This window comes from Meriones unguiculatus, chromosome 19 (assembly GCF_030254825.1).
Source record: "Meriones unguiculatus strain TT.TT164.6M chromosome 19, Bangor_MerUng_6.1, whole genome shotgun sequence".
NCBI lineage: Eukaryota > Metazoa > Chordata > Mammalia > Rodentia > Muridae > Meriones > Meriones unguiculatus.
The window spans coordinates 39,634,974-39,641,465 of record NC_083366.1 but is presented as its reverse complement, the minus strand read 5'-3'; the positions used below and the strand labels follow the sequence as shown (position 1 = coordinate 39,641,465).

The 6,492-nt window shown below is 41.0% G+C and overlaps 1 pseudogene; it reads right to left on the bottom strand.

Moving 5' to 3' along the window:
- Window positions 1-1,597: 1,597 nt before the first annotated feature.
- LOC110566079 (putative vomeronasal receptor-like protein 4) lies at window positions 1,598-2,679 on the bottom strand (annotated as a pseudogene).
- Window positions 2,680-6,492: the final 3,813 nt, after the last annotated feature.

Here is a 6,492-nt window from a genome sequence, read left to right as displayed (position 1 = left end):
TTCATCACTATTTCAAAAACTTCAAGGCAGGAGTGTTTCATGTGTTCTTTTGGAGAGGTCAACTTTGACCAGTAAACTAGTGTGGTCTTGGTGCCCCGCCAGATGCTATTTTGTATTTCTTAGTAACTGTTGAGGTTTTTCCACTTCTTACAGGTTGCTGATGGACAGCTTTGGTCAAAACCCCTTTGCTACACCACAGTACACAGTCAGTGCACACAGGGCACTGTCAGGAGCCTCCCTCGGAAGCCTGCAGGAGTATGCTGGATGGTGTGCGGTCGAAGTTATATCTGGACCCTCAGTATATGCCTGGGATGGAGGCTATGCAGTCCTCAGAGGCCCAAAGTCCTGTTGCCATACAAGAAAACACAGTATGAGCTTCAGCAGGCAGCTCCCCTCTGTGCCTTCAGGACTGCCATCCCTATGACCACAGCTGCACCCCATGTGGAGCCCTAAACTCTGAGTGCATGGCTGGCATTCAGGGGTCAGCAGGTGACCTAGCAAATGATGCGTGTTCTGTGTAAGCCCTAAAAAGTGAACGGAAGCAAGAGCCAGCAGCTGTGGAACAATGTTCCTGAGGCATTTTTACACAGCACTGTGCACAAGAGTAAGGTTCTCCTGTGGAGCTTATCTTCCAAACCTTGATGAGAATCTCTGAAAGATGACATTTCCCCTGAGAGTTCTTATTTATTTTGTGACCACATATGAATTTATTACAGTATTTGGAATTGCCTTACAGTATTTATTCTTAGCCATTCTTTAGTGCTTTTGCTGGCAACTTTTACTAGCTGTCTTCTTCTTTCCCTGGTCTTCTCCACTTTGCAAAAGGCCTTCAGATAAAGAATATTTCCCAACACCCTTCTTATTCACTTACTCTCCTGTTCATTGGTTTAGAATAGCCTCTGGGATAGAGTCAGTGCTTTGGTTTGGGGGGGTGTTTTTCTTATTTATTTATTTAAGTTCATGTATTGTAATTTATTCACTTTACATCCTGATTGTAGATCCTTCCCTTGTCACCTCCTGGCCCCACCCTCTGTCTCTTCTTACCCCCTCTTTCCTTCCTCTAGTCCTCAGAAAGAGGGAGCCTCCTCTCCTACCATCTGACTCCAGCCTGTCAAGTCTCATCAGGATTACCTGCATCATCTTCCTCTGTGGCCTGTTAAGACTACTGTGTCAGGGGGAATTGATCAAAGAGCAGGCAATAGAATCCATGTCAGAAACAGACCCTGTGTAAATAAGGACATGAATCAGAAGTACATTAGAAGAAACAAGAAGGCAGGAAAAGTTTGCAGGTCCTTGTAAGCATGTGGAAAAATAAAATTCTAATTTTGGGTGGCTGCATGGCCTCCTGCATTTCCTCATGATGCATGCAGAAAGCTAAACTGCAAGATAGAAATGGTGAAATGGTGGGATAATAAGAATGCCTTCCAGCTTCCTAGAGTCTAAAGTAGCCTTGAATTATCTAAGACAAGCTGTCTGTAAAAGAAGTAATCTATCCTCTCAATCAGTTTATTGCTATGATGCATTAGAATGGTAAAGCAAAGCCATTCCAGGGCATAAAGCTTTAGATCATAAAGAACTGCATGCGAAAGGGAATTTATTATGGGCCACAGCAGGGCTTAACAAGATGAACATCCCTGATGATCAGGACAAAGGGACTGAGAGCAGCATAACTAAGGACTAAAAATGTTTCAATAATTTGTATTGTGGAGTCATGAGTCAATGTGGTACCTAAGTAGAGAGAGAAAATAAAATCTCCCCAATAAAAGAAAAGGAAGCAGGTCATGAGAGTGAGAATATTACATGTAGCTCTGATTTCTGGCCTGGAATTATGTGCAGACCTGGAGCTGTGAAGGTAAAGGACATGTATGTAATGTTTATAGAGATGGAGAGCCACAGACCCACTGCTCCAGCCCATGAGAGCCTGAAAAGTGACATCACGAAGAGTCATGAGAGAGAGGAAAAGCCACTTCATTGTGTGCCTGGATGGCAGCATATAGCAATATCTACTATATATCCCAACTCCAGACCTGTTCATGCTACTGTCTGCTGTGATGTAGTGGAGCAAGTTGGAGCTTATCAGGGAATTAAAGACCCAAAACAGAAGGAGAAAGGCTAGAACATGCCATACAGTCTCTGGTTTGAGCTTTCTCCAAAGTCTGGTCCTGGGACTGATGGTGACAGCCTGGACCACACTGAGGAGACAGGTGGTGCAGATGGAGAGGCCACGGGCAACCCTTTCTAGATAAAATGTAGTTTTGCAGCCAACATCACCTAGGAAGTTTCTGATGTAAAAAACTGTGGCCATATATCTGACTCCAATGCAATAAATAGTAATTGTGTTTACAAAAGTCAAGTTGATTAGAATAACATCTATATTTTTTCTCTCAGGACCCATGAAAGCAGACACATGTCTCACAAATGTAAAGGTGTTCCCTAAAGCTCCAAGTCCTGTAAGTGAAATGAAAATAATTCTCTGAATGAGGTCACTCCAAATTATCTTCATGGCTAAAACTAGGAAGCACCTGAGGAACATAAGGGAATAACGATGATATAGTTCATGCCTGTGGGTTTTCTGTGTTCTTCAGTGACCTGTGCAGCATAGTATATAATGCATCGAGTACATTGTTTAGAGATGCTTCATTTTGTTCTTGGAACTTCTGTTCTTGCTTTGACTGACATGGACACGAGGATGACAACTGGACCTGAGCACCAGGCTGATGCCTTCGCTGCCTTTCCAGAGAGTGTTCTCTATGTTCTTCATCCTCAAATCTTTCCCACGAGAACATCTACACAAAGGACAGCATCACTCAGTTTCTAAGCCATGATATTGAGTATCAGTTTAGATATCTCTCTTCTCAGATCCACTTTGCCATCATGTACACACTCATCTGTAAAGTATTGAGCTAATAGAAAATTGTAGCTCTTCAAAGAAGTGAAATACTTGCCCAGATGGGATTGCTTTCCAGGGAAAGTCATGTGGCTTTTTTTTTTTTTTTTTTTTTTTTTTTTTTGTCTCCAACTCTGAACTTGACAATAAATAACACACAGATTAATTAGGTAGAACAGCAGTGTGTCCATCTTCTTGCCTTGAGCAGGATGGTGTAATTAACTCCTATTCCCTATCATCTCATGTGTGGAATTATATTAAAGACAACTCACCCCATGACTTTTGTGCTTTTTATGACAATTCTCTAAGAACATTGTCCCAAGGAAACATAAAATTTCAGCTCTCAGTTTAGGCATTGCTCTTCTGGACATCATACAAAGGTACATTCTATTTTATTCCAAGGTTCATGAAATTGGTGATTTTATCAGTCAGTAATGCTATCTGCTATAAATGACAAGTAACCTAATACCTCACACTGATTTGTGTAATTTTACACATTGTACCCTTTTCTGTTTTCTCATTCTGTTTAAAGTTAAAATAAGGCTTACAATATGAATGTATTCATTTTGACTCCATTTTCACAAAGCATAAAATAGTTTTATGTGGGAACCCTATGTCTATTTGTCTTCCACAATTTAGTTTTCTCTGCTGCTCACCAAATTTATCTGTGAATTGCTTTCAGGTTCTCCTGAGCAAATATAACAGTGGCGCTCACCCTGACACAAGGGAACACATCACGTTCTCTTCCTGATCTGATTCCAGCCATGATCCTTCATAGCTAAGTACTGCCCACAGATCACAAATATGTCTCCTACAATGTCCCTGAACCCTAAGGTCTATGTTGTCTGTCTGTTTATATGAACCCCTCTGTGCTGAGAAGTGTGCATCAGTTGCCTTGCATACAGCCTGTTACGGGGCGATATAAAATGGCTTATGCATAAACCATTAGCTGAGTGGCATGGTTGTACTATCCTATGTAAACCACAGAGATGAACTAAAAGGCTATTCAGGAAAGATGATTTGGTTGTTTTCTTTCCTTAAAGTTCTGGGAGGCCAATCCAGTTTTGAATACTAATTCAGTAAATGAGTTCTTGAATGCACAGGTGAATTTCTAAGCTCCCAGAGACCCATTGATTATAATGAACTATCTTTGATACATTTATCAATGTATATAAGTTTTGTTTGCCTTACATCTACAATGATCTTTATGCCTGTGCATTATTAAATAAACACTTCTTGGTTCTTTGAGATACCAATAACACATATTGAAATAAGGAAGCTGTCTCTGTTTCATGAATAGTGTCACTTCTGGACTAGAAAAAAATATTCATTTACATCAATTCAAGAAACTGTCAGAGAGACATTTACATGTTATTTTATTTATTTTAAATAGTCATTGTTGTGTGTGGGTGTTTCACCTGCCTGCAGTTGTAGGCACTGCTGTGTGCCTGGTGCTTGCAGATGCCAGAAAAAGGCACTGGATTCCTGAAACAAGACTTGCACATGATTGTTAGCTGCCATGTGAGTGCTGATAGTTGAATAAGGGAAATCTAGAAGAGCAGTGAGTGCTCTTTACCACTGTTCTTTGAAGATATATGTGTATCTTAATTAGCTTTCATAAGCTTCTTATTTCCACCATGTTAGAATCAATCAACTCAGTCTGTGTTATACGTATTTTAGATACTTGACTGAAATGAAAGCTTTGGAGATATACAGTTCAGGAGTCACAGAACATGTTTGTGACCACCTAGTGTGAATCAATTTCTGGCTTTTTAAATTCATATCTATCTATCTATCTATCTATCTATCTATCCATCTATCTATCTATTTATCATTTTGAGTGTATTTATTTGGCTTCTTTAAAAAGTATTTAATATGTAAATTATGTTTTGTGCACTTTAGGTGTATTTTAGTAAGGCAATGACCTGGCATGAATAGTGCCTGGCAATGTTCCCATCATGCACTAAAGATTCATTTTTTCAATCAGTTGTTAGTGTTAGTATATTCCCCCATGTCTGTTTTATGTACAATTCTCATATTCCATGGTTTACATGGTTTACATTGGGTAAAGAAAGAATGCTTCATCTCTGAAAGACTGAAGTCACCAGAAGTCATACACCTCAGATCAAAGTCCTCAGTCTTTGGAGGGAAAATCACACAAAGATTGTGCAGAAGCTGAGTGAGCAAGAACTTCCTACTCCAGCTGCACTGCAGCTGCCTCTGTCTCCTACCCCTGCCTGCCCTGGGGAAGGAGCAGGCATGCTCCAGTGGCCACACACACTCTCCTTGTGGACACCCCAACAATTCAGTTTTTTTTTTTTGTATTTTGGAAATAATAGGTGACCTTCTCCCTGAATCCTGCCACTTTCCATTTCCAGAGTGACAGGGAGCCCACATCTTTCTCTCCAACACTTCAGCCCTCCACAGATTCTTCTGATATCAAATGCAGCCTCATCCACCATGACATGCAGCACTCACCTGTGCAGTCTGTGCAGAATTCAGGGTAGCTGTCCTCACAGCACCAGCCAGGCCCTTTTATCACCCCAAGTCCCTGTGCTCAAGCAAGGTGTCATGATGTAACACTCGGGAGTTTGGCTTATCAGGGGAAAAGGTTCGTTCTGTCTCCATCCCTGAGGCATCCTGGCCTTCTTCCTGGTGCTCGGGCCTTTGCTGAACCCAAAAACTTTCTGATTATAATTATAGTCCCTGTGAGTAAGAAGAAGAATGAAGCAGAGTGCCCAAGGGGTATTGGTTCTTTGGACATAATTCCATTCTGGCCTTTTCCCTCAATTTTCCCCCTAAACTGAGAACTTTTTTGAAAAGAAATTCTGACAACACAAAGTGATCAGTTTTTGAATAATTTTCAAGCACATTCTTTATTAATATTTAAAGATCAGTAAGTACTACAGCAAGAGCTGTCTGCGTGTCATATTTGGGACAAAGAGATGAGGAAATTCTGGTAGACCCTGTGCTCTTGGCACCACCTAGATGCCTGCTGCTGCTTTACAGATCTCCCTGAGTATTTTGATTTTCTGTTGTTGTTTTCTTTTTTCTTTCTTAGGTTTTATTTTTTCACACAATAGATTTCGATCATGTCATTTCCTTCCCCTAACACCTCCCACATCTCCACACCCTCTACACACCAACTTTATATTTGCTCTCTTGTGATTTCCTCCCCCCAAACACAGCAAAACAAAGGTCTGAAGAAAAGGATATCAAAACAACAACAACACAAAGCCCAAGCAAAGCAAAAGGCCAACAACACCAAAACATGGGGTTGCTCTGGGGTACGGCTGAGGTCACCCAGTGGCATTCATTGCAGAAAACCCATTGTCGTATTTACAGCAGGTATTAATTGAGAATAGTTTCTTGGTTTGTGTTACAACTCCATGTCCACCTCCCTCTCTTGGTGCTAGGACCTCACTTACTATGAACCTGTGCAGGTCTTGTGTGGGCTGTCACTTGTCTATGAGCTCTTCTGTGCATCAATTCTGTTTGATTTGGAAGAACTGGTTCCTTAGAGTCCTTTGTCACCTCTGGCTCTTCCAGTCTTTCTGCTTCCTTTTCCAAATATGTCCTCGAAACTTGAGCGGAATGAGTTGATA